Source organism: Schistocerca gregaria, chromosome 10, assembly GCF_023897955.1.
Source record: "Schistocerca gregaria isolate iqSchGreg1 chromosome 10, iqSchGreg1.2, whole genome shotgun sequence".
Taxonomy (NCBI): domain Eukaryota; kingdom Metazoa; phylum Arthropoda; class Insecta; order Orthoptera; family Acrididae; genus Schistocerca; species Schistocerca gregaria.
In genome coordinates this window covers 36,289,494-36,317,065 of record NC_064929.1, presented here as the reverse complement: position 1 = coordinate 36,317,065, position 27,572 = coordinate 36,289,494, and the positions used below count along the sequence as shown (strand labels likewise).

General features: G+C 46.7%; 1 non-coding gene across 1 annotated transcript; it reads right to left on the bottom strand.

The window, feature by feature from the left end:
* Window positions 1–17,742: 17,742 nt before the first annotated feature.
* Trnar-ucg (transfer RNA arginine (anticodon UCG)) lies at window positions 17,743–17,815 on the bottom strand. Its single transcript has one exon. It is a non-coding gene; the product is annotated as a tRNA-Arg (tRNA).
* Between the last annotated feature and the right edge of the window lie 9,757 nt (window positions 17,816–27,572).

Below are 27,572 nucleotides of genomic sequence, written 5' to 3'. Positions count from 1 at the left end.
GGTGAACCGGTCAAGATAGGATCGGAGAAGGTGCTGGGAGCGTTGCAGGGTGGGAGCGAGGGCAAGGAAGGCAGTGTCATCGGCGTACTGGAGAAGGTGTAGGGGAGGTGCAGGTGGAGGCATGTCTGCCGTGTAAAGGAGGTAGAGAAGAGGGGAAAGGACGGAACCTTGGGGCACACCGGCGGAGGGGTAGAAGGTGTAGGAATCAGTGTTGTGGATGGTGACATAGGAAGGACGGTGGGAAAGGAAGGAAGCGACCAGACGGACATAGTTGAGAGGAAGAGCAAAGGTTTGGAGCTTGAAAAGGAGACCGGAATGCCACACACGGTCATATGCGCGTTCGAGGTCGAGGGAAAGGAAGATGGCGGAACGACGGGAATTGAGTTGTTCGGAGAGGAGGTGAGTGAGGTGAAGGAGGAGGTCATCGGCTGAGAAGGACGGCCGAAAGCCACATTGGGTAGGGGGGAGGAGGCGGTGTTGGTGAAGGTGCTTGTGTAGGCGGCGGGTAAGAATGGATTCCAGGACCTTGCTGAAGACCGAGGTAAGGCTGATGGGACGGTAGGAGGAGACAGCGGAAGGCGGTTTGTCGGGCTTGAGGAACATCAGGATCCGGGAGGTTTTCCACAGGTCGGGGTAGTAGCCGGTGGACAGGACCACATTGTAGAGCCTGGCCAATGTGGAGAGGAAGGAGGCAGGAGCTTCACGGAGGTGACGGTAAGTAACACGATCGTGACCGGGAGCAGTGTTGCGTTTAGGGCGAAGTGTAGCAATGATATCTTGAGTGGTGATTGGGGTATTTAGTTCTGTGTGTGTGATGTTGTCCAAGTACTGGAAGCCAGGAGCAAGCGGGGGGACAGAGGTATCAGTTCGATCACGGACATCAGGAAAGAGGGAATAATCGAACTGGGGATCGTCAGGGATGGTAAGGATATCGGAGAGGTAGGAGGCGAAATGGTTGGCCTTACTAAGGGCATCAGGGAAGGGGTGGTCATCATGAAGGAGAGGGTAGTAGGGAGAGGGTTTAGATCCGGTAAGGCGGCGGAAGGCTGACCAGTACTTGGACGAGTTGATAGGTAAGGTGGCATTAAGACGGGTGCATGTCTGTCGCCAGTCCCGGCGTTTCTTTGCCGTGAGTAAGTTCCTGATGTGTCGCTGTAGTTGCCGGTGGCGTCGTAGTGTGTCCTGGTCACGTGTGTGAAGGAAGGCACGGTAGAGCCGGCGGGATTCACGCAGGAGAAGGACGGCCTGTGGGGGTAAGGTGGGGCGGTGCGGATGGATGGCAATGGTAGGGACGTGGGCCTCCACGGCCTCAGACAAGGTCTGCTGGAGAAAGGAGGCAGCACGGGTAACGTCATCAGGTTGGTGGTAGGTGAGGGGGTGGCTATCGACCTGGAGAGCAAGGGAGTCCCGGTAGGCATTCCAGTTGGCACGGGAGTAGTCATGGACATATTTCGGGGGAGGGTCATGGCGCGGGTCGGGACGGGGGCGACGACCGTCTGATACAGTGAGGAGGACAGGGAGATGGTCACTGCCAATGGGATCAAGGACGTCCACCGCTATGCGGCCAAGCAGGGTGGGGGAGGCTAGGACGACATCGGGAGTGGTATTGGATTCAGGGCGGGTGTGTTGGGGAATTGGAAGGACGTCGCCTTGGAGGGTGGCAAGGAACCGATGCCACCGCCGTAACTGGGCGGCAGAACGACTATGGATGTTAAGGTCGGCGGCGATCACGTAGGAGGAGAAGGTACGGTCGATGTAGGAAAGGAAGTCGAAAGGAATAGGTGCAGCGGGGCGGACATAGATGGTGGCACAGGTAAGGGTAAGGCCGGGGAAGAAGAGACTAAGGATCAAGTGTTCTGTGGGGTCAGGAAGGAGGGGTTGGAGCCGGACAGGGATCTGGCGGTGGTGGCCAATGGCAACTCCGCCACGCGCTATCTGGAGTGGATTGTCAGACCGGTGAAGGAGGTAGGGCGAGGTGTGGACGGTGTGGTGGGGCTGAAGAAAGGTTTCGTTCAGAAGGAAGGCATCCACACGGTGGGTCGTAAGGGTATGCATGAGGAGGTGCTTGTTGGTGGGAAGGGAGCGGATGTTATTGAACAGGATACGGTGCTGTCGTGCCATAATGGGAATTTAAACGAGGGTGTCGAGACGGGAGAAGGTGAAATGGGCCTGGTTGTGGGAATAGGTGGCGTAGGTGTTGAGGTGGAACACGGAACGGGCAGCGAGGGAAATCTGGTGGAGGGTGTGGGGACGCTGAAAGGGATGGACGTTCTGGAGCACTATTGTGACGAACCTGATGATGTCCTCTGCGGTGGGGGGAGGACGGAGGGAATTGCCAGGAGGGGTGGGGTCATCCAAAGGGCGGAGAGGAACAGTGAGTTCAGGAGCGGATGGAGGAGGTCGAGCCTTGCATTTCTGGGAGTAGGTAGGGTGTTGGAGGTTGCAGGTATTGCAGGAGGGAGGAGACTGAAGGTTGGGGCACTGCCGGAGGAAGTGCGCTTGCTTACAATGCGGGCAGACTGGGGCCTCGCGGCACTCTGATGTTGGGTGTGCGTTATAACGCAGACACCTCTGGCAGCGAATGGATTGTGGTGGGGAGCGGGAGGGGTCAACCTTATACCGGCGGTGGAAGAGGAGGGCACCCTCCTTAAGGAGATGGTCGATGGAGGGAGCGTGTTCGGAGAAAACTCGCATAAGGCGAGTGGGGCCCGCAGAGTTGAAAATGCGGCGAACAGCTCGCACCTCCAGGTACGGGTGGGCCTTCAACTCCGCCAGCACCTCTTCCTCCGTGATCGTCGGGCTAAGCCGAGTGATCACGGCGGTGAGGGTCGGCGGGCGACGTGGGGGTTGGGGTTGACGGGGGGAGGAAGGGGAAGGAGCAGGGGCAAGGGAGGCATTAGGTCCAAATCGGGTGAGAGGAATTCGGGAGAGGATGTCGGAGTGTAGGGTAGGGCTTGGGGAGGTGATCAAGACAGAGTCCCTACGGGGGGTAAGAAGGGAGATGGGGGCTGCAGGGAAGTATTGGCGGAGGAGCAAGGTCAGGTTGCGGGCCTCCAGGAGAGAGGGATCAGGACGGGAGAGGAGATACTTGTAGGAGGGGGAGTTAGAAGAGGAAGTAGAGGGGGCTGGAGGGGAGACATCCATGGCATCTAGGGGTGGGGGAGGGGGAAGATGCTGGGACTTCTTGGGTGCAGAGGAGGCGGGGGTGCCACTGGGACGCTTAACAGCGGGGACAGGATGGGAGGAGGCGTGGGGCACAGGAGTGACGGGGAGATGACGGGAAGCGGCAGGTCCCGGTGTCGGTGCTGGTGCTGGTGCTGCTGTTGGTGCTGCTGTTGGTGCTGCTGCTGGTTGTGGCGCTGCTGCAGGTGGTGGTGCTGGCGCCGGCGATGGTGCGGCATGGGTCGTAGCCCGACGGGACACAACCCTGGCAGGGGCCGCATGAGTGGTGTGGGGGAGTGGGGGAAAGGGGTCGTGTGTGGAGGCTTGGGGAGAAGGAGCAGGGGATGGGGCGACAAAGGGAGCTGGGGTGGGAAGGGTGAGGAGGGGCGGGATATAGTAGGACGGGGGCGACTGAGCACACCAAGTAAGAGTAGTGGCAGCGAGGGAGGGCGTCGTATAGACGATGGCGGTGGTAGTGGCGGTGGTGGTGGGGGTGGTCATGATGGCAGTAAGGAAAACTGGAAACACAGAAAAGAAGAATGGGGACAGACAAGGGACAAAGTCAGGAACAGATTACAGATGACAGATGAGAGACGTCGAGGAGCGAAAGGATGAAGGCAAAGACGAAGACGAGAATAGCGACGACAACGAAAGCAGGAGAGGAAGACGAAGCACTGGGTCCTGGCGGCGGCGGCGGCGGCGGCGGCGGCGGGGGCCGGAAGCTGCGGCGGCGGCGGCGGCGGCGGCGGCGGCGGGGGCCGGAAGCTGCGGCGGCGGCGGCGGCGGCGGCGGCTGGGTCCGGAAGCTGCGGCTGGGTCCGGCGACGACTGCTACTGCAAAACTGGCGGCACTGGAAACTGCTGCTGCTGCTGCTGCTGCTGCTGGCGGTTCCGGAACTGCGACTGCGACTGCGACTGCGACTGCGACTGCGACTTCTGCGAAGCCCTAGCACTTCGATACGTAGCAGTACTCTGCAAGGTATCGAAGGGCGGAACTCTTCCGAGGTCCGCCGAAGAATGTATGCCGTACCGCTTTGGCAAATGCTTTATCTGCGCCATTCGCCTTAATCACATCTGAGAATAATTCTAAATAAAACGCCTCTCGCTAATTGTTCGTCACCACAGATACTGTTTGCTATACGGCCATGACGCGCAACTGATTTCCAAAATTCGTCTTCCTCCTGTGAGGATGGAACTCACGACTCCTGGTTTACTAGACAAGTGCGCTACCACTGAGCTAAAGAGGCGCGGCCTAGCGGAACTTTTGCTTACTTCGTCCGTACGGTCGTCTGAATCATCAGACTTCAGCTGACAACACTTCATATTTTCGACTAATATTTGCACCTATGGCGACCCATTACTGCTTATCTACACATCTGACACGTAGCCGATGTTCTCTCCAAATAAAACCACCTGCACTTCAGAACATGACTTTCACACATGTCTACAAAATCACCTTCACCTTCAAATACAGTTTTCTTGCGACTGGTTGAGACGTAGGCATATTTTAAAGTTGCTATTTCCATTACATCACGTTAATCAGAAAATCGGTAATTTAAATCTGCAGCGGAGAAAAAGTCCGTTCCGCCCAGCGTAGGGCTCGAACCAACGACCCTGTGATTAAGAGTCTCATGCTCTACCGAGTGAGGTAGCCGTGCTGCCTCGTTGGATACCTGCTGGGTAGCAGATCACACTGTACTCGTTTGGGTTGGTTGGTCCCATCCAGAATCTCTCCATGCTGCCTAATGTTTTCCTAACGTCACACTCGTCACGTACTTCACTTTCATTTCATAATCATTTCTGAGAGGTAAGGAATTGCATGACAATCTGCAGAGCTAGCGGCGTCAAAATTAACACACATACTTGACGTGACTCAAAAGCCGAACGAGTTACTTTCCGACGTTGTTTTAGATGTGCAAGTGCCAGTCAAACCTCGCCGTGAGGGCACTCTGCCGACCATTTCGCTAGTTAACACCGGTCTTGTTGTGTGTGTTTCAAGCTCAAGACCATCTCCAAGCACCAAATGGTCAACAGCAACATTCAGACGGTTTCGTACTGCACAATTGCTACATTAAAACGGTATGTTTGTTTTTCAGAACTGGAAAAACACGACCGTGACAGGATTCGAACCTGCAATCTCCGGATACGAAGTCCGACGCCTTATCCATTTTTTTGTTTGTTTTTCTTTTTTTTTTTTTTTTTTGGGCCTCCCATCACCCCTTTTAGCCCATCCTTGCGCTCTCCATAATTCGCCTTCATCAGCGTCGGCTTCTCACGCCATGTACATAACCATAAACTGATGAGACAAGGTTAATCCCTTTATCGCGGAGAAACTAATGTACCCCTTCTTTGGGCTTATTGATAATGTGAAAAAAGAATGAAGTCTTCAGTAGGTAGAAACAGAAGTTATGTTCAGTTTGTTTCCTTCTTCATCGCTGTTTTTTGTTGTCACACTTAAAGCAAATAGGCTTCCTTGACAAAGAAACGTCAGAGGGCATTCCGAAACTGCCTCTTCTCTCTGAAAATGCTTAAAAAAACATATTCGGTGAGAAGCAACTATTTATAATGGCTTCTTGAAAAATAAATTAATAAACGTTGAACTCAAAGAACGGCAATTCCGGTAAAAACTAAAACAATTTTTTTTTCCACGATTGTAAAGTAAGTTAGTAGTGGTGAACACTCTCTTACGTTTGTCTTCTGTGTCCGCAGATATTTCTTGTTAATTCTTTTACATCAAGGTCTTGATTAAAAAATTGGCGTATGTTTCTTTGTATTTACTAGTCTTCAGTAATATGTGATGCTCAGTTAGCAGATAGATCCAAAAATCCACTTGGCTTTTCTCTTCCTTCGTGAAGAGGTAATGTACCGTTGCCGCTTTCAGCCAATTGACTGCGTTGCGTTTCGTGTTAGGAAAGGGTACATCATCCGGTGTCAAAAAGTCCGCAGGCGTTATAGCGTTAGGTGACGTTCGAAGGATGAGTGCCAGCTTTCGTCGGACATTCAGCCATATATCTTTAACCTTGTCACACACGAAACGATGTTCTTCGTTATCAATGAAACTACACGTTGCACACAAAGGCGAATCCGCTAAGTGGATCGTATGAAGTTTCGAGTTTGTTGCAACTTTCCTATTTACAACAAAGTACCATGTTGCTTTCAGATGAGTAGCTAAGTTACGGTTATGAATATTTGCCCATATCACTTTCCAGTTAGGACATGGATAGTTTTGTTCTATTTTGTTGTTCTTCTTTTCTCCCATCAATTTACCATATATTTCTTTTACGTTTGTCATGTCTTTTTCCGGAATTCTTGAATGTAGGTAGCTATATTCTATTAAAAACCATCGTAAATGGTAAAGTCCGCTCGGTATGTGCTGCACATTAATGGGTGGAGAGAGGTCATCTGGAGCTATTTCAGATAGCAAGTGTGCGGCGATACAGCTGCCGGATTGTCTCCATTGTTGAAACGTATTGGAGATGTACAGAGCCTGCGACTTTTTAGTAACATTCGTTAAATTTAAGCCGCCATTATTAGTGGCGAGCGTCAGAGTGTCATACTGGATTTTAAATATGTGGCCACGGCTCACAAAATAGCCTATTGCTGACATAATTTGTTTGGCGATGCCGGCGGGTATTGTCAGTATCTGGGCGACATAATTGACTTTGGAAGTAATAGAGACGTTCGCTAAAGACACTCTCTGAATTTCATTTAATTGTCGAATACTATGTGTCCGTACACTAGCTCGTATGGTAGTTAGTACTTGTCTATAGTTGGCCGCAATAGTTTGACGTATATTTTTTCGGAAATCAATGCCGAGACACTTCAAGGCTGTTAGCTCACGTAACTGACCGTGTGTGCGCATGCCAATGCCACATCCGATATTGAATATGCCGGACTTGGTTTTGTTTAACCTCGCGGCTGACGCTCGTTCGTATTTTTCTATTATGTGCATTGCCGTCTCGACTTCCGCTACATTCATAACGAGAAACCCAACATCGTCCACATAAGCTTTACATATTATTTTGTTTCCTCGTATTTGCAATCCTTGTAACCGCTGAGTCAAGGTAGCGAGCAAAGGTTCGATGGCCATGGCAAAAAGTGCCATGGACAACGGACAACCTTGCCTGACGGAACATGCGATCTCGACTGGCCGGCTAGGCTGTCCATTTATGATGATTCTGGAGGAGTTATTCGTTACCAAACGTCGTATGAGGTCGACGAATCTCGGCGGAAAACCCATTGCGCCCATCGTTTTCAGGAGGTAGGAGTGGCTGATCCTGTCGAAGGCTTTATCGAAATCTAACGACACGATGGCACATTTTAGTCGACATACTTCTGCTATTGAAATTATGTCGCGGTAGTCGGACAGCGTCTGCTGAATTTTCCTATCTTTGCCCACGCTAGACTGATATGGGCCGGTGACGCTGGCCATTACATTTTTAAGTCTGTGGGCTAAGAGCCGCGAAAAAATTTTATAGTCACTGTTCAACAGAGTGATTGGTCTCAAATTTCCAATTTTCTTGCCAGCCGATTTTTTTGCGATTAACACTATCATACCTTCACGAAAATCTTTCGGTATCTCCTTATTGAGGTTCAGAAGTTCATTACAGATGCATGTAATTCTATGTTTTATATGTTCCCAGAAGACTTGATAAAATTCTGCTGGTATGCCGTCAGCTCCAGGGGATTTATTTTTTGCACTTTGATAGACAGCATAGTGTACATCGTCTTCGGTCGCCTCCGCTATTAGAGCTTCCGCATACGCGTTACCAACGCGTCTTTGCAGGTGGGTCAGTAAATCGTCCTGTGCTTTTTCGTCTACCTCTTTATGTGAAAACAAGTTGTCGAAATGGGTTAGTATCTCTGCTTTTATTTCGTTGTGCATTGTCAAGGTGGTTCCATTATCAGTTTTAGGCTCCGTCAGTATTTTGCGGAATCCTCGTTTAGTTTCACGAATCACATGATATACCGAAGGGGCTTCTTTTTGCGCCACAGTCTCTGCTCTTGACCTTATTTGGTATCCTTCAAGCTGTTATCGCCTTAATGTCAGTATTTTTGCCTGGATTTTTTTAATTCTCCCATGGTTACCAATAGCTGGAGGACCTTGCAGGTAGAGTTCTCGGAGACAATGAAAGTAAAATTCTATCGTTCTTTTCCGCCAAAAGCTCTTCTCCCGGGAGTAGTTAATGAAACATCTCCGGATCTGAGGTTTGGCGCATTTGAGCCACTAATCCAAAGTCGAGTGGTAAAAGATGAGTTTGGTCTCGCAGGCTCTCCAAGTGGTGAGAAAGGCTTCTCGACAGGCAGCATCTTTTAAGTGTGAAACATTATGTTTCCATGGACCTTTATATCGACAGGTTCCTTGTCGTTCCAAATTTAATGTGCATATATATGCAGCGTGGTCTGAAAAAACGGTTGGCCAAATTTCAGACTGCAGGATGCGGTGTTTCAGATTGGGCGAGACATATATTCGATCCAACCGGCTCGCTGAATGATTAGTGAGGTGGGTAAAGCCGGGTGCCGCGCCGTGCTTTTGCTCCCACGAATCAGTTAAACGGAGGTCGGTGACGATACGTTCCAGGTCCGGCGATTTGTTGTAGTTCGGAGTTTGGTCTTTGGCATGTATGACACTGTTAAAGTCGCCTCCAAGGATGGTATGGGTGCAGTGTACACCAAACAAAGGAACAATTCCCTCTTTAAAAATCTGTGCTCGTTGGCACCGATTGGTGGAACCAGATGGGGCATATACATTAATAATCCTGGTGTTATAAAGCGTGCCGGCAATGCCTCTGCCGTTAGGCACTTTTGTTACGTCTGTAATGACGACGCCCTCTTTGAAAAGAAATGCGGTACCCAAATCACATCCAATTCCAGGATTGACTATAGCATTATACCCCTGTATGAAGTCAAGTTTGATGTTTGTTACTTCTTGTAAAAACAAAATGTCCACATCAGATGCATACAATAAATCTTTCAAATTTTGTAAATTAAATGGGCTACAAATTTTATTGATGTTCAGCGTAGCGATCTTATAGGCCTGCAACGGAACTACGTTAGCCAAGACGGGAGGGTAATTAGGAAAAACTCTGGCAACATATCATTTCGAAAAAAACATTAAGAAATCTGACCCGAGAGACATGTGGACACAAGTCAGTAAAACCGGTCAGACTAGAAATATTCATGACTTGGGAAGGGATCAGTCGGCTTCTCCGTGTCTGGGACAGTATCCGTCGCGGCGATGACATTCAAGACGACGTCATCTCGTGGTGTGGCCATCGTGGTGACTGTAACGGTTCCTGTGGTGTCCATAATTGCGTCCTCCTTTGTAGTGTCGTCGACATCGTCTGCCCACGGATTCGACAGCCCTGTCATCGGTTCGTCACTAAGTGGTGCACTATATTCAGGTGTTTGCTGGTGATTTTTATCTTCGGTTCGGGTAATTGCTACGTCATCGGAGGGCAAACTGGCAGAACCTGAGGTACTATCCAAGGACACAGGGTCTTCGTTAGGTGACTGCTGATTGCACTGCAAGTTCTCAGATGCAGATTGACGTATTTTGCCCCCTATTTGCTTCGCCTGTTCACGCAGTTGTGGTGCAGTCTGCTCTGCACCTTGACGCGCGATCCTCCGTTTTTTAGATTTCTTGGGAGATGCGTCTCGTGGTGGACTTTGGACGGTACCTGAAGAAGCCTCAGGTTGCAAAGTAGCACTACTCGAAGTGACTGACGCCAGGTCTGATTTCATTGCACTTGACGGGCTGTGGTCAGTGCCTAAGGCAGCTGCAGGATTCGGAGGAGCACCACTAGAAACGGCTGGTTGCGAGTCCGTTTTCTGTGCACCTGATACGCTTTTGATACCTCCTAAAGAAGCTCCAGGATGCAGAGGAGCACTACCCGAAGCGACTGAGGTCGCGTCCGTATCCATTGCCTCATTGGGCGATTCCACGGCGACAAGGGCAGGAGCAGATTTGTCTTCGCAGGAGGGTTGAGTGTCTACAGATGCTACACCTGAGTCGGTCGGTTGGTCGGTCGCTTGTGGGTCGGTATTCGTAGTAACTTCGGGGGGCGCAGTGGCACTTGCAAAACCGCGCACTACGGCGACATATGTCACGGGCAGCGTTGACATAGCAGGGGGCCTGACGGCATCGCCGGCAGGCAGTTGCGCCACTCGCCTTTGAACACATTCTGCACGAACGTGGCCTGGCAAATTGCAGACAGCACACGTTTTCGGTTGGTCATCATACATCACAACAGCTCTATATCCGCAGACGTTTATAAACGACGGAATGTGCTTCTGCAATTCGACTTTTAATTGGCGCACACCATTCAAAACAGGGAATTTGTGTGCAGCAGACCACCATTCGGCAATATTACTCAAAACTTTCCCGTATGGAGCAATAACTGCATTTATCTGGTCACTTGTAATTTCAAAGGGAAGTTCAAAGACTCGCACGGTCCGAATACCTAGACCAGCAGGGGCAACGGTAACCTCCCCAACATTTCCGTCAGCATGTTTAAATTTCAGAATGCCACCACAAGATCGAACTATCCTTTCGCACAATTCTGGACTGGCAAGTTTCACGAAAACCACACTGTTCATAATCGAGAAATGTATGCCGATAATATCACCAAGTCCTATTTTAACATCATCCTCTAACCATTGTTCAACATCAAATGACCTCGGTCGGACAAAGTTGCGATCAAACGTGAATTTCAAAGTATCTTTTCGTTGCGGTTGCGACATCTCTTAATTCTTTTTCATGTCTAGACAAATACTATAGACAGCGACGCGTTGCAGCAAGAGCAGACACTTACCACGCGGAGCTAACGCAGCACAGCACACAGCACGGCACGTCCGACCTCCAGCGCAGCCGCTGGCTGACTACCGACTGAGCTAGCCGTGCTGCCTCGTTGGGTACCTGCTGGGTAGCAGATCACACAGTACTCGTTTGGGTTGGTTGGTCCCATCCAGAATCTCTCCATGCTGCCTAATGTTTTCCTAACGTCACACTCGTCACGTACTTCACTTTTATTTCATAATCATTTCTGAGAGGTAAAGGAATTGCATGACAATCTGCAGAGCTAGCGGCGTCAAAATTAACACACATACTTGATGTGACTCAAAAGCCGAACGAGTTACTTTCCGACGTTGTTTTAGATGTGCAAGTGCCAGTCAAACCTCGCGGTGAGGGCACTCTGCCGACCATTTCGCTAGTTAACACCGGTCTTGTTGTGTGTGTTACAAGCTCAAGACCATCTCCAAGCACCAAATGGTCAACAGCAACATTCAGACGGTTTCGTACTGCACAATTGCTACATTAAAACGGTATGTTTCTTTTTCAGAACTGGAAAAACACGACCGTGACAGGATTCGAACCTGCAATCTCCGGATCCGAAGTCCGACGCCTTATCCATTTTTTTTTTTTTTTTTGGGCCTCCCATCACCCCTTTTAGCCCATCCTTGCGCTCTCCATAATTCGCCTTCATCAGCGTCGGCTTCTCACGCCATGTACATAACCATAAACTGATGAGACAAGGTTAATCCCTTTATCGCGGAGAAACTAATGTACCCCTTCTTTGGGCTTATTGATAATGTGAAAAAAGAATGAAGTCTTCAGTAGGTAGAAACAGAAGTTATGTTCAGTTTGTTTCCTTCTTCATCGCTGTTTTTTGTTGTCACACTTAAAGCAAATAGGCTTCCTTGACAAAGAAACGTCAGAGGGCATTCCGAAACTGCCTCTTCTCTCTGAAAATGCTTAAAAAAAACCATATTCGGTGAGAAGCAACTATTTATAATGGCTTCTTGAAAAATAAATTAATAAACGTTGAACTCAAAGAACGGCAATTCCGGTAAAAACTAAAATAATTTTTTTTTTCCACGATTGTAAAGTAAGTTATTAGTGGTGAACACTCTCTTACGTTTGTCTTCTGTGTCCGCAGATATTTCTTGTTAATTCTTTTACATCAAGGTCTTGATTAAAAAATTGGCGTATGTTTCTTTGTATTTACTAGTCTTCAGTAATATGTGATGCTCAGTTAGCAGATAGATCCAAAAATCCACTTGGCTTTTCTCTTCCTTCGTGAAGAGGTAATGTACCGTTGCCGCTTTCAGCCAATTGACTGCGTTGCGTTTCGTGTTAGGAAAGGGTACATCATCCGGTGTCAAAAAGTCCGCAGGCGTTATAGCGTTAGGTGACGTTCGAAGGATGAGTGCCAGCTTTCGTCGGACATTCAGCCATATATCTTTAACCTTGTCACACACGAAACGATGTTCTTCGTTATCAATGAAACTACACGTTGCACACAAAGGCGAATCCGCTAAGTGGATCGTATGAAGTTTCGAGTTTGTTGCAACTTTCCTATTTACAACAAAGTACCATGTTGCTTTCAGATGAGTAGCTAAGTTACGGTTATGAATATTTGCCCATATCACTTTCCAGTTAGGACATGGATAGTTTTGTTCTATTTTGTTGTTCTTCTTTTCTCCCATCAATTTACCATATATTTCTTTTACGTTTGTCATGTCTTTTTCCGGAATTCTTGAATGTAGGTAACTATATTCTATTAAAAACCATCGTAAATGGTAAAGTCCGCTCGGTATGTGCTGCACATTAATGGGTGGAGAGAGGTCATCTGGAGCTATTTCAGATAGCAAGTGTGCGGCGATACAGCTGCCGGATTGTCTCCATTGTTGAAACGTATTGGAGATGTACAGAGCCTGCGACTTTTTAGTAACATTCGTTAAGTTTAAGCCGCCATTATTAGTGGCGAGCGTCAGAGTGTCATACTGGATTTTAAATATGTGGCCACGGCTCACAAAATAGCCTATTGCTGACATAATTTGTTTGGCGATGCCGGCGGGTATTGTCAGTATCTGGGCGACATAATTGACTTTGGAAGTAATAGAGACGTTCGCTAAAGACACTCTCTGAATGTCATTTAATTGTCGAATACTATGTGTCCGTACACTAGCTCGTATGGTAGTTAGTACTTGTCTATAGTTGGCCGCAATAGTTTGACGTATATTTTTTCGGAAATCAATGCCGAGACACTTCAAGGCTGTTAGCTCACGTAACTGACCGTGTGTGCGCATGCCAATGCCACGTCCGATATTGAATATGCCGGACTTGGTTTTGTTTAACCTCGCGGCTGACGCTCGTTCGTATTTTTCTATTATGTGCATTGCCGTCTCGACTTCCGCTACATTCATAACGAGAAACCCAACATCGTCCGCATAAGCTTTACATATTATTTTGTTTCCTCGTATTTGTAATCCTTGTAACCGCTGAGTCAAGGTAGCGAGCAAAGGTTCGATGGCCATGGCAAAAAGTGCCATGGACAACGGACAACCTTGCCTGACGGAACATACGATCTCGACTGGCCGGCTAGGCTGTCCATTTATGATGATTCTGGAGGAGTTATTCGTTACCAAACGTCGTATGAGGTCAACGAATCTCGGCGGAAAACCCATTGCGCCTATCGTTTTCAGGAGGTAGGAGTGGCTGATCCTGTCGAAGGCTTTATCGAAATCTAACGACACGATGGCATATTTTAGTCGACATACTTCTGCTATTGAAATTATGTCGCGGTAGTCGGACAGCGTCTGCTGAATTTTCCTACCCTTGCCCACGCTAGACTGATATGGGCCGGTGACGCTGGCCATTACATTTTTAAGTCTGTGGGCTAAGAGCCGCGAAAAAATTTTATAGTCACTGTTCAGCAGAGTGATTGGTCTCAAATTTCCAATTTTCTTGCCAGCCGATTTTTTTGCAATTAACACTATCATACCTTCGCGAAAATCTTTCGGTATCTCCTTATTGAGGTTCAGAAGTTCATTACAGATGCATGTAATTCTATGTTTTATATGTTCCCAGAGGACTTGATAAAATTCTGCTGGTATGCCGTCAGCTCCAGGGGATTTATTTTTTGCACTTTGATAGACAGCATAGTGTACATCGTCTTCGGTCGCCTCCGCTATTAGAGCTTCCGCGTACGCGTTACCAACGCGTCTTTGCAGGTGGGTCAGTAAATCGTCCTGTGCTTTTTCGTCTACCTCTTTATGTGAAAACAAGTTGTCGAAATGGGTTAGTATCTCTGCTTTTATTTCGTTGTGCATTGTCAAGGTGGTTCCATTATCAGTTTTAAGCTCCGTCAGTATTTTGCGGAATCCTCGTTTAGTTTCACGAATCACATGATATACCGAAGGGGCTTCTTTTTGCGCCACAGTCTCTGCTCTTGACCTTATTTGGTATCCTTCAAGCTGTTGTCGCCTTAATGTCAGTATTTTTGCCTGGATTTTTTTAATTCTCCCATGGTTACCAATAGATGGAGCACCTTGCAGGTAGAGTTCTCGGAGACAATGAAAGTAAAATTCTATCGTTCTTTTCCGCCAAAAGCTCTTCTCCCGGGAGTAGTTAATGAAACATCTCCGGATCTGAGGTTTGGCGCATTTGAGCCACTAATCCAAAGTCGAGTGGTAAGAGATGAGTTTGGTCTCGCAGGCTCTCCAAGTGGTGAGAAAGGCTTCTCGACAGGCAGCATCTTTTAAGTGTGAAACATTATGTTTCCATGGACCTTTATATCGACAGGTTCCTTGTCGTTCCAAATTTAATGTGCATATATATGCAGCGTGGTCTGAAAAAACGGTTGGCCAAATTTCAGACTGCAGGATGCGGTGTTTCAGATTGGGCGAGACATATATTCGATCCAACCGGCTCGCTGAATGATTAGTGAGGTGGGTAAAGCCGGGTGCCGCGCCGTGCTTTTGCTCCCACGAATCAGTTAAACGGAGGTCGGTGACGATACGTTCCAGGTCCGGCGATTTGTTGTAGTTCGGAGTTTGGTCTTTGGCATGTATGACACTGTTAAAGTCGCCTCCAAGGATGGTATGGGTGCAGTGTACACCAAACAAAGGAACAATTCCCTCTTTAAAAATCTGTGCTCGTTGGCACCGATTGGTGGAACCAGATGGGGCATATACATTAATAATCCTGGTGTTATAAAGCGTGCCGGCAATGCCTCTGCCGTTAGGCACTTTTGTTACGTCTGTAATGACGACGCCCTCTTTGAAAAGAAATGCGGTACCCAAATCACATCCAATTCCAGGATTGACTATAGCATTATACCCCTGTATGAAGTCAAGTTTGATGTTTGTTACTTCTTGTAAAAACAAAATGTCCACATCAGATGCATACAATAAATCTTTCAAATTTTGTAAATTAAATGGGCTACAAATTTTATTGATGTTCAGCGTAGCGATCTTATAGGCCTGCAACGGAACTACGTTAGCCAAGACGGGAGGGTAATTAGGAAAAACTCTGGCAACATATCATTTCGAAAAAAACATTAAGAAATCTGACCCGAGAGACATGTGGACACAAGTCAGTAAAACCGGTCAGACTAGAAATATTCATGACTTGGGAAGGGATCAGTCGGCTTCTCCGTGTCTGGGACAGTATCCGTCGCGGCGATGACATTCAAGACGACGTCATCTCGTGGTGTGGCCATCGTGGTGACTGTAACGGTTCCTGTGGTGTCCATAATTGCGTCCTCCTTTGTAGTGTCGTCGACATCGTCTGCCCACGGATTCGACAGCCCTGTCATCGGTTCGTCACTAAGTGGTGCACTATATTCAGGTGTTTGCTGGTGATTTTTATCTTCGGTTCGGGTAATTGCTACGTCATCGGAGGGCAAACTGGCAGAACCTGAGGTACTATCCAAGGACACAGGGTCTTCGTTAGGTGACTGCTGATTGCACTGCAAGTTCTCAGATGCAGATTGACGTATTTTGCCCCCTATTTGCTTCGCCTGTTCACGCAGTTGTGGTGCAGTCTGCTCTGCACCTTGACGCGCGATCCTCCGTTTTTTAGATTTCTTGGGAGATGCGTCTCGTGGTGGACTTTGGACGGTACCTGAAGAAGCCTCAGGTTGCAAAGTAGCACTACTCGAAGTGACTGACGCCAGGTCTGATTTCATTGCACTTGACGGGCTGTGGTCAGTGCCTAAGGCAGCTGCAGGATTCGGAGGAGCACCACTAGAAACGGCTGGTTGCGAGTCCGTTTTCTGTGCACCTGATACGCTTTTGATACCTCCTAAAGACGCTCCACGATGCAGAGGAGCACTACCCGAAGCGACTGAGGTCGCGTCCGTATCCATTGCCTCATTGGGCGATTCCACGGCGACAAGGGCAGGAGCAGATATGTCTTCGCAGGAGGGTTGAGTGTCTACAGATGCTACACCTGAGTCGGTCGGTTGGTCGGTCGCTTGTGGGTCGGTATTCGTAGTAACTTCGGGGGGCGCAGTGGCACTTGCAAAACCGCGCACTACGGCGACATATGTAACGGGCAGCGTTGACATAGCAGGGGGCCTGACGGCATCGCCGGCAGGCAGTTGCGCCACTCGCCTTTGAACACATTCTGCACGAACGTGGCCTGGCAAATTACAGACAGCACACGTTTTCGGTTGGTCATCATACATCACAACAGCTCTATATCCGCAGACGTTTATAAACGACGGAATGTGCTTCTGCAATTCGACTTTTAATTGGCGCACACCATTCAAAACAGGGAATTTGTGTGCAGCAGACCACCGTTCGGCAATATTACTCAAAACTTTCCCGTATGGAGCAATAACTGCATTTATCTGGTCACTTGTAATTTCAAAGGGAAGTTCAAAGACTCGCACGGTCCGAATACCTAGACCAGCATGGGCAACGGTAACCTCCCCAACATTTCCGTCAGCATGTTTAAATTTCAGAATGCCACCACAAGATCGAACTATCCTTTCACACAATTCTGGACTGGCAAGTTTCACGAAAACCACACTGTTCATAATCGAGAAATGTATGCCGATAATATCACCAAGTCCTATTTTAACATCATCCTCTAACCACTGTTCAACATCAAATGACCTCGGTCGGACAAAGTTGCGATCAAACGTGAATTTCAAAGTATCTTTTCGTTGCGGTTGCGACATCTCTTAATTCTTTTTCATGTCTACACAAATACTATAGACAGCGACGCGTTGCAGCAAGAGCAGACACTTACCACGCGGAGCTAACGCAGCACAGCACACAGCACGGCACGTCCGACCTCCAGCGCAGCCGCTGGCTGACTACTGACTGAGCTAGCCGTGCTGCCTCGTTGCGTACCTGCTGGGTAGCAGATCACACAGTACTCGTTTGGGTTGGTTGGTCCCATACAGAATCTCTCCATGCTGCCTAATGTTTTCCTAACGTCACACTCGTCACGTACTTCACTTTTATTTCATAATCATTTCTGAGAGGTAAAGGAATTGCATGACAATCTGCAGAGCTAGCGGCGTCAAAATTAACACACATACTTGATGTGACTCAAAAGCCGAGTTACTTTCCGACGTTGTTTTAGATGTGCAAGTGCCAGTCAAACCTCGCGGTGAGGGCACTCTGCCGACCATTTCGCTAGTTAACACCGGTCTTGTTGTGTGTGTTACAAGCTCAAGACCATCTCCAAGCACCAAATGGTAAACAGCAACATTCAGACGGTTTCGTACTGCACAATTGCTACATTAAAACGGTATGTTTCTTTTTCAGAACTGGAAAAACACGACCGTGACAGGATTCGAACCTGCAATCTCCGGATCCGAAGTCCTACGCCTTATCCATTAGGCCACACGGTCATTGACGACCAAGTATAACTTATATACGACTCATCTCGAAACGCTCACACCCCCTGAGGAATTGTGTTTTCGTTCCACACAGCCGCTGCCCCTTACTCTTTCCCACCCATTCGTTACATTCAGCCTCTTACGAGACCGACCAAACATAGACAGGAAAACAAGACCACACACTTTGCGCATTCGGAATCGATGGCAGGGTGTCTCTCGCCGCATTTGCTACGATGGCCATTTGCTACTTCTGCAGAAGCGGCGGCGGCGACGACGACGACGACGACGACCGCGAGAGGCTCAGAGATTTGTGAGAAATACATCTATAAAATGTAATTCAGACTGCCTCGTCCCACCTTATGCCGTACCGCTTTGGCAAATGCTTTATCTGCGCCATTCGCCTTAATCACATCTGAGAGTAATTCTTAATAAAACGCCTGTCGCTAATTGTTCGTCATCACAGATACTGTTTGCTATACGGCCATGACGCGCAACTGATTTCCAAAATTCGTCTTCCTCCTGTGAGGATGGAACTCACGACTCCTGGTTTACTAGACCAGTGCTCTACCACTTTTTTTATATATATATAGCGTGACAGCATTCGAACCTGTAATCTTCAGATCCGAAGTCCGACGCCTGATCCATTTTTTTTTTATTTTTTAGTCTGGCGCCTTGGACCGCTTTTTATTGTTTTTTATAAGGATGCATATCAGTAGGCGCATGACGGGGACAACGAGGGCAGGGGTCAAAGAACTCGAGGCCTGGCCACGATGCCCCCACCATCACTCGCACCGAATGGCTCCTTCAGTGCATTTTAATTGTTATAGAAAAGCGGGTATAGTCGTGTATATTTTTCGCCTGCTCTCTTTGTTGTGGTAAGGAGCACTGGTTGTACGACATCTGGGGGTGAGATCCCATTGCAAAGCTGTCATTCGAGTTTTCTGTCAACAGACATTCGGTTACTAAACATGTGATCATATTGGAATATACATCGAGCATTTATGAGACACTTATTGGGTTGCAGACGTAACAAAAATGGATAAAAGAGGATACATTTCCTTCATCTTGAACGTAGATTCATACTTCACCTCTGCAGTACTCCTATAATAGTAGATTTAGTGTTAGACTGTGCGCTTTAACCAACACCTATTCGTTCGAATAAAATGATCAGCATGTTTCCATACATTTTCCTGTGGTCTGCATATTGCTTAATGTTGCTGTACTCCATTTGCATAAAAAGCTTGAATTCAGTTTCGTCGTCACCACCTATTTTATTGATAATGTAATGGACAAACTGTCCCATTAACCAATGTAATGCATTATGTTTGGTTTTGGGGTAATACTTAGTTTCAGGTCTGAAAAGCACCATAGGCGTAATGGAATTGGGTGACGTTCGTTGCAGTAGTGCAAGACGTTTCCTGAGCCAATGCCAGTTGTTGAGATTTCCAGCACACGTAAATCTATGAATCACAGTGTCAACTTGTTTACATTTCTGACATAAGGGGGTTTCAGCTTTCCCAATTTTATAAAGCCGCTCGTTGGTGCTGACAATATTATTGACGGCTTTGTACCATGCCGTTATCACATGTGAATTGAGCCCGTTAAAACTAATATTCTCCCAAATTGCATCCCAGTTGTGACTCATATATTTCGTGGCAATTTCATTTTGTCCTTCATATTGTTGTCTTTGTCTCATGATATCTCTGGCTGTAATTTGCAGCGAATTTCTGAGTTTCTCGTTAACATAGCTCAATTCTGTGTACAAGATCCTAACGTATCGCAGGCGGGGGTTAATTTGTTGTACGTCTGCCAGTGGTTGAAGGCTTTCTGGTTGGACACATTTAAACAATTGTGTAGTAATACTGCCGGGGTTGGCGTGAAATATGTTTAAAGACCTTTTTATGAAAAGCGCAGATGCTTTATTGCGTATGTCCACCAGTCCGAGGCCTCCATTTCTAGGATGTAGAGTCGCAGTTCTTAGGTTAACCCTGAAGATTTCCCCCTTCCATAAGAAATTTGCAACCCTCGACATTATTTTCTGAGCTATCAACTTCGGCAAGGGAAAAACTTGTGCCATATAGAATGCCTTTGAGAGAATGCATAAGTTAATGAACCTGACCCTCTGAACCTGGTTCATAAGTCGTTGTGAGTTCTCAATAAGTCCCCCTTGAATCTTTGTTAATATCTCTTTCCAATTGAGGGCTGTCATCCTCATTGGACATGCCGTCAGGATTGTCCCCAGGGTTTTATGGGTGGTAACTGACTTCGCCCGATCGATGTGTATCCGTTCAAGACCCCGCATTCCCAGGATTGTACTTTTATTTTCGTTTGTTGTCGCACCGGATGGGCGGCAGTAGTTTTGAAGAATGGCCCCTAGTCGAATTACATCATCTTGCCCTATTATGACGACACCAACATCGTCAGCATAGGCTCTCACTACAGTTTTCCTGCCAGTTATAGTTATGCCCTTTAACCTTTCATGAACACTTCTTAAAAAGGGCTCTAACGACACAACAAACAAAAACATAGATAAGGGACTTCCCTGTGGGATGCCGCGGTTTATTTGAATTTGCGGCGTCAGCTGACAGTTGACAGCTAATTTAGCGTTCAGACCAGTAGCAACGTTTTTATAACATTAACTGTTTTGTGGACGAGTCCCATTTTTGTCAGTACCTCAAATAGGAAGCGGTGATTCACCGAGTCGAAAGCCTTAGTAAAATCTATAAAAAGTAAAGCACATTTGATGGAAACCGATGCTAAGGCGATGATGTCTCTATATTCAGAAATCGTATTGAAAATACTTCTATTTGCTGCACATGACTGATGTTGACTAATTAATTTGTCGGTCAGAGGTGAGAGTCTCTTTTTTAAAATCCTGCATACTATTTTGTAGTCAGTGTTTAAAAGGGAAATAGGGCGGTAATTGTTTAACTTTTCGTCCCTTTGTTTTTCGGTAAAAGTACAATTTTGCTGTCTTTAAAATCTGCAGGTATCGTCTGCTCGTTAAAAATCTCATTGACAATGCATGTAAACGTGTCACCAATTAAAAACCAGAACTTTCTGTAAAATTCTACAGGGAGTCCGTCGGGTCCAGCAGATTTATTCACCGGGGACTTGGTTATTGTCTCACGAACCTCTTCGTTACTGACTTCAGAAAGGATATCGTCGTTTTCAGAACTTGTCAATTGTGGGGATAAAACACTGAGAAACTCTTGCAGAGACCCCTCGTGAGGTGGGCTGGAGGAATATAATGCATAGTAGTACTGGTATACTGCATTTAGAATCTCCTTCTGAGACGTCAGTGTTGTCCCATTGGGGGTTTTAAGTTCACTAATAACAGTGCGTCGCCTATTCTTTGCATGCCGAAGCAGATGATATAAGGATGTTGTTTCATCATCTACCACCGACTTCGCCTTTGACTTCAGTTTTAAACCTTCCATCTGTTGTCTTTTAATGGCGAGTAATTTCGCTTTGGTGTGTCTGATGTCTTGTAATCTAATGGTTGACACGTTTGCCTGTTCATAGAGGTCTCGCAACAAACTGTAATAAAATTCCATACTGTTTTTTAACTCCCACGCTCTTTCTCTGCTGTATCTGGTACACACTTTTCTCAGTCTCGGCTTTGCAACCTTAATCCACCAGTCTAATACTGTGGGGTGCCTCTCGATCGACCGCAGACATAAGGTCCACGCATCCGATACCGCGTCTGCCAAACCTTGCTCTTTTAAGAGAGAGACGTTTAGATGCCACTGGTTCCTAAAAATCTGAATCGGCTGTGGAGCTAAATTAATGCACTCCTTCATACTGCAGTGGTCACTAAAATATACAGGTACGATTTCTGAATTTAGTAGACATCTTTCCAAGTTTTGGGAAACATAAATTCTGTCTATTCTACTGCGCGAAGTCGGTGTTATGTACGTATATTCAACCTTCGTTGGATATTTTAGTTCCCATGCGTCCCTAAGTTTTAGGTAGGTTACTAGGCGTTTAAGTTCCAAAGAACCGTTAATATGTGGTTGTTGATCTTTACGATTTAACACACAGTTAAAATCACCGCCCATTATAAAACTGTTTTGGTTTCGACGTAATAAATATATAAGTTCCTCTTTATAAAATGCTGCCCTGTCCTGTCTCTTACTATCTCCTGAGGGCGCGTATAAGTTAATCAATGTGGTACCTAAAACGTTAATACTAATTGCCCTTCCAGATTCCAACCGCTCCACTTGAGATACGGGAATCCCTTCCCTGAGCAGAACCGCTGTTCCTGTATGTGTTTGACAAGATACGTTAACAATTGCGGTGTATCCTGGTATTACAAATTCCGTCGTTACAACCTCCTGTAGCAAAGCGATATCGGTTCCAGAGTCATACAAAAATTCCTTGAGAGCAGCTAGCTTTAATGAGGTTCGAATTTTATTTATATTGATCGTTGTGATAGAGTATGCTTGCATCCCTAACTTGCTATTGGCCACCGACAAAGTTGGTCAAAAAAAAAAAAAAACTGTTGTACTTTTGGAGTGCTGAGATCCGGTTTAGAACTACAGTTATTCAGAACTTGGTAGCAGTCCTAGTAACACGGGCGCTAAACGTTAGTTTGTCTGCCATTGTCATCCTGCACCTTATTACTGAGGGGCTGTTCGACATTGAGTGTGTCAGGAGGCTCATCTGGAGCACCTTCTCTGACAATTTCATATCGTATTTTTTTCTGTGATTTTACGTCTGACTTTTCCGCTTTTTGTTTGGCTTGGGTGCGAGAAACAGTAAGATTCGGTTGTGGTTTTAGCGTACGGTGGTGGACGCCGTGAAAACCCTGACCTGATTTTGTTGTGGCAACACTCGACGCGGCCGCTTCAGCAGCAGTGTCTAGAGAGACCTGGTTTGTAAACACTGCCTGCTGTTTACATGCTACCTTCGTTTGTTGTGATGCTTGCGACGGTGTTTGCTTATTTTCCGGTTCAGGAGTAAACACTTTCTCTTGTTTACACTCTGGTGCCGGTTGCTGTGCTGTTGCGGTGTCGTGGTGTTGTTGTTCTACCGCTTTCGCGAAGTTACCGTCGGTAAACAGCTGATTATCGCTGTTTTCAGCTGGGCAAGTTGTCACTGCTTGGGGGACTTCTACTTTCTAGCTGTCGGCAGCTGCCGTTGCATTTTCTGGCAGTGAGCGAGATGTATCAGAAACTGCAATTAAATCCACTTGCATTCCGTTTTGGGGCACATGCAGATTTTCATCGCCAGGTTTCTGTTTACGTACAGCAGGAGATTGTCGGGAGGTGTCATCATCAGAATGATAATCTGTATGTTCAAGTGGTCGTTTTTTGGTTAGTACGTCTAACTCACGGGCAGAGGAATCACAATTGAAGCGTGTTACCAGGGGTGGAAAATCACTGCCATCAACTGCAATAGTTCCAGAACTAGGTACAGGATCCGAACCCTCACCCTGTTTGGCTGTGTTATCGGTTGCCAAAACTTCGCTCAAGGTCATCTTGCGGGTTGGACTAAATTTGTTTTTAGTACAAAGATACGACGGGGACAGTCCTGCCTTAAATGACCCGATTCATTGCATATATGGCACGTAGGGGTTTGACCAGTATAAATCACGTGTGCTTTATGCCCGTCAACAGTTATATGAGATGGGATATTCGTCTTTACTTCCATCTCTACCGAACGAATACCATTGAAGCTCTGAATTTTAAATTGCTTCGACCAACGTTCGTTAACTATATCCTTTACCTCACCATATTGAGACAGGGCAACCTTGATTTTCTCATTATCTATCTCGATAGGTAAATTTAACACCCGCACAGATCTATAAAGAGCATCAGCTCTCCTGATAGCCACTTTACTTGTAGTGCCGTCTCTATGCAAAAATTCGACATGATACCCGAATTTTCCAATAATTTTATCGACCGAAACGGGATACAAAAACTTTACGAAAACACAGTAGTTGTCAGTATCTAGCTGAGTGGTATGCACCATATAAGAATTTATGCCAAGTACCTGATCAAGCCAATCATGAATTTCCAGAGCAGTCGGCTGAACACGTCGTGTTTCCTTAGCGAAGGCAAAAACCAGCGTATTCTTCCTCACAGTTGTAGCCATGGTATGCAGTAATCAAGGGGAGATTCTGGTAATTACCGAAAACTCCACAAACGACAAATAATCGTCGGTAGAAAACACAAAAACAGAACACAGGAGGCAGAAAAAACACGAGTTACACACGAAGAAAATCACAAAACTCAAAAACACCGAAACGCAAAGGTAAACACTGGCGAAACACTGTCTACACGCAGCAACGGTGACACGTCCGTACGCGTCGGCAGCTAGAGCCAGAAAAAACGCAACTGATTTCCAAAATTCGTTTTACTCCTGTGAGGATGGAACTCACGACTCCTGATTTACTAGACCTGTGCTCTACCACTGAGCTAAAGAGGCACAGGTCTTGTTGTGTGTGTGTGTTTCAAGCTCAAGACCATCTCCAAGCACAAAATGATCAACAGCAACATTCAGACGGTTTCGTATTGCACAATTGCTACATTAAAACGCTATGTTTGTTTTTCAGAAATGGAAAAACACGACCGTGACAGGAATCGAACCTGCAATTTTCGGATAAGAAGTCCGGCGCCTTGTCCATTACGCCACACGGTCACTGACGACCAAGTATAACTTATATACGACTCATCTCGAAACGCTCACACCCCCTGAGGAATTGTGTTTTCGTTCCACACAGCCGCTGCCCCTGCCTCTCTCCCACCAATTCGTTACATTCAACCTCTTACGAGACCGACCAAACATAGACAGGAAAACAAGACCACACACGTTGCGCATTCGGAATCGATGGCAGGGTGTCCCTCGCCGCATTTGCTACGATGGCCATTTGCTACTTCTGCAGAAGCGGCGGCGGCGGCGGCGACGATGACGACGACGACGACGACGATGACGACGAGGACCGCGAGAGGCTCAGAGATTTGTGAGAAATACATCTATAAAATGTAATTCAGACTGCCTCGTCCAACCTTATGCCGTACAGCATTGGCAAATGCTTTATCTGCGCCATTCGCCTTAATCACATCTGCGAGTAATTCTTAATAAAACGCCTGTCGCTAATTGTTTCTCATCACAGATACTGTTTGCTATACGGCCATGACGCGCAACTGATTTCCAAAATTCGTCTTCCTCCTGTGAGGATTTAACTCACGACTCCTGGTTTACTAGACCAGTGCTCTACCACTTTTTTCTTTTTTTATTTTTCTTTTTTTTACCTGTAATCTTCAGATCCGAAGTCCGAGGCCTTATCCATTTTTTTTACACCTTAACCAATTTTTTTTAGATAACAACGACCCCTGGTTTACTATACCAGTGCTCTACCACTTTTTTTTTTTTTAACGCGCACTTCCGGTACCGGGAATCGAACCCGGGGAGGCGATATAGGTGTTGACCAGTTCAACTTTTTGGAGAGCATTCAGTTGCCTCATACTATGCTGTTGTACACATGCCCTGAACTTGTGAATAAATCTCAATAATTTACAGCAATGGTATTCTGTATCTTCCGGCGAAACTCAAGTCCTAAGCACTGTATACTGGTAAGTTCCCGTAATCTGGCATGGTTGGGGATATGTATTCCCCGTCCGACATTCATGATTCCAGATTTTTGCCAGTTCACCTTCGCCCCTGATGCCACCGCATATCGTTGAAGTATTTCAAGTGAGGACCTCACTTCTTGCGCGTTCACGACAAGAAAGCCGACATCATCTGCGTACGCACAGCACACAATCTTCTGTCTATTGATTTCCAATCCCTGCAAACGTTCAGTTAGCGTAGCAAGCAGAGGTTCTATGGCGATGGCAAAGAGAGCCATCGACATCGTACAGCCTTGCCTCACCGAACACGCGATATCAATCGCACCACTGAGGCGACCATTAATTTGGATTCGCGAAGTACTGTTACGGATCATATTGTCGATTACTTGAGTGAACTGGTGCGGAAATCCCAATTCTCGCATGACGTGGAAAAGGAATCGGTGGCTCACTCTGTCGAATGGTTTTTCAAAGTCTATCATTAAGAGGGCGCATTTTAATTTGCAGGCCTCCGCTACGGCTATCACATCTCTGTAATCCGTGAGCGTGTGGTAAATAGATCTATTTCTACCAACACTCGTTTGATACTGTCCTGTGATTGTGGACATGACATTTTTGAGCCGTTGGCTGAGGACACGGGCGAATAGTTTATAATCACTATTTAACAACGGGAGAGGTCTCAAGTTTGTTGGGTTGTCACTGCACGGGGTCTTGGGCAGTAAAACAACAATTCCCTGTCGAAATTCCTGCGGAATAACGTTACATGGGTTCATGAGTTCGTTACATATTGCAAGTAGCTTCGATTTCATCTGCGGCCACAAGGTTTGATATACTTCTGCAGGTAGGCCGTCCGAACCTGGAGATTTATTTTTCGGACTCCGTAGGATAATGTCTGTTAATTCATCTTCTGTCACCTCTGTAATAAGCTGATTAGCCTCTGTGGGGCCGAGTCTCCGTGATAAATTTGTCGTAAAATCCGCAAACACGGTAACATCTGTTATTTTATTGGACATCAGGTCTCGATAGTACTCTTCAATCGCACTCAAGATTGCACTTTGTTTAGTAACTATGGCACCGGTACTGGTTCGGATCTGTGTAAAGATTTTCCGACGGCCTCGTCGACTTTCACGTAACATGTGATACATGGCAGCCTCTTCTTCTTGCACCGTCGTAGGAACTCGCGCCCGAACTTGAAAACCTTCCAACTGTTTCCGTTGCAGCGTTAAAATTTTTGCCTGAATTCTTTTGATGTGTGCAAAATTGCGGATATCGGTCGCGTCAAATTTATGTAACTCCCGAAGACACTGAAAATAAAATTCCATCGTCCGTTTGTGCCACTGATTTTTCTGACGGGAGTAAATCATTAAAGTTTTCCTAATTTGAGGTTTGGCGCATTGGAGCCACCACTCGATCGCGGAGTTGTAGGAATTGAATTTACGTTCACAGACCGTCCAAGTGGACAGGAAGGCTTCTCGACATGCAGTATCTTGCAAATGTGCAATGTTGAGCTTCCATAACCCTCGACTCCGGTAGGTTTCCTGTTGTTTCATGTTGACGGAACAGATATAGGCAGCATGGTCGGAATATACAGTAGGCCATATTTCGGTCTGTAGCAGGTGTTGCTTTAAATTACACGATATGTAAATTCTATCTAACCTAATTGCCGAATGACTGGTAAAATGTGTAAAACCCACTGCATTCCGTGCGTGGACGTCCAGGTGTCAGTTGAGCGGAGTTCTTGAATGATCTGTTCTAATTCAACACACCGATTAAAGTGCGGAGTTTGATCTATTTGACTAAGCACACAATTGAAATCTCCGCCAAAAATGACATCAGTGTAGTTGGTCCCGAAGAGGGGAAGGATCTCGTGGCGGAAAAATTCTGCACGGCGTTGCCTATTACTGGACCCAGAAGGTGCGTAAATATTAATCAGTCTGATGTTATTGACAGTTACTGCTATCCCTCTGCCGGTCACAAGTTTTGCCTCACAATTGGCAATGATCCCTTCTTTTAAGAGTAATGCTGTTCCAAGTTCGAAACCGTTGCCAGGGTTTATGAACGCGTTATACCCGGCTATGTGGTCTAACTCGATATCACTCACTTCCTGAAGCATTGCTATATCTATGTCAGCTGCGTATAACAAGTCTTGTAAGTTTTTCAGATTCAAATCGCTACGTATCTTATTGATATTGAGA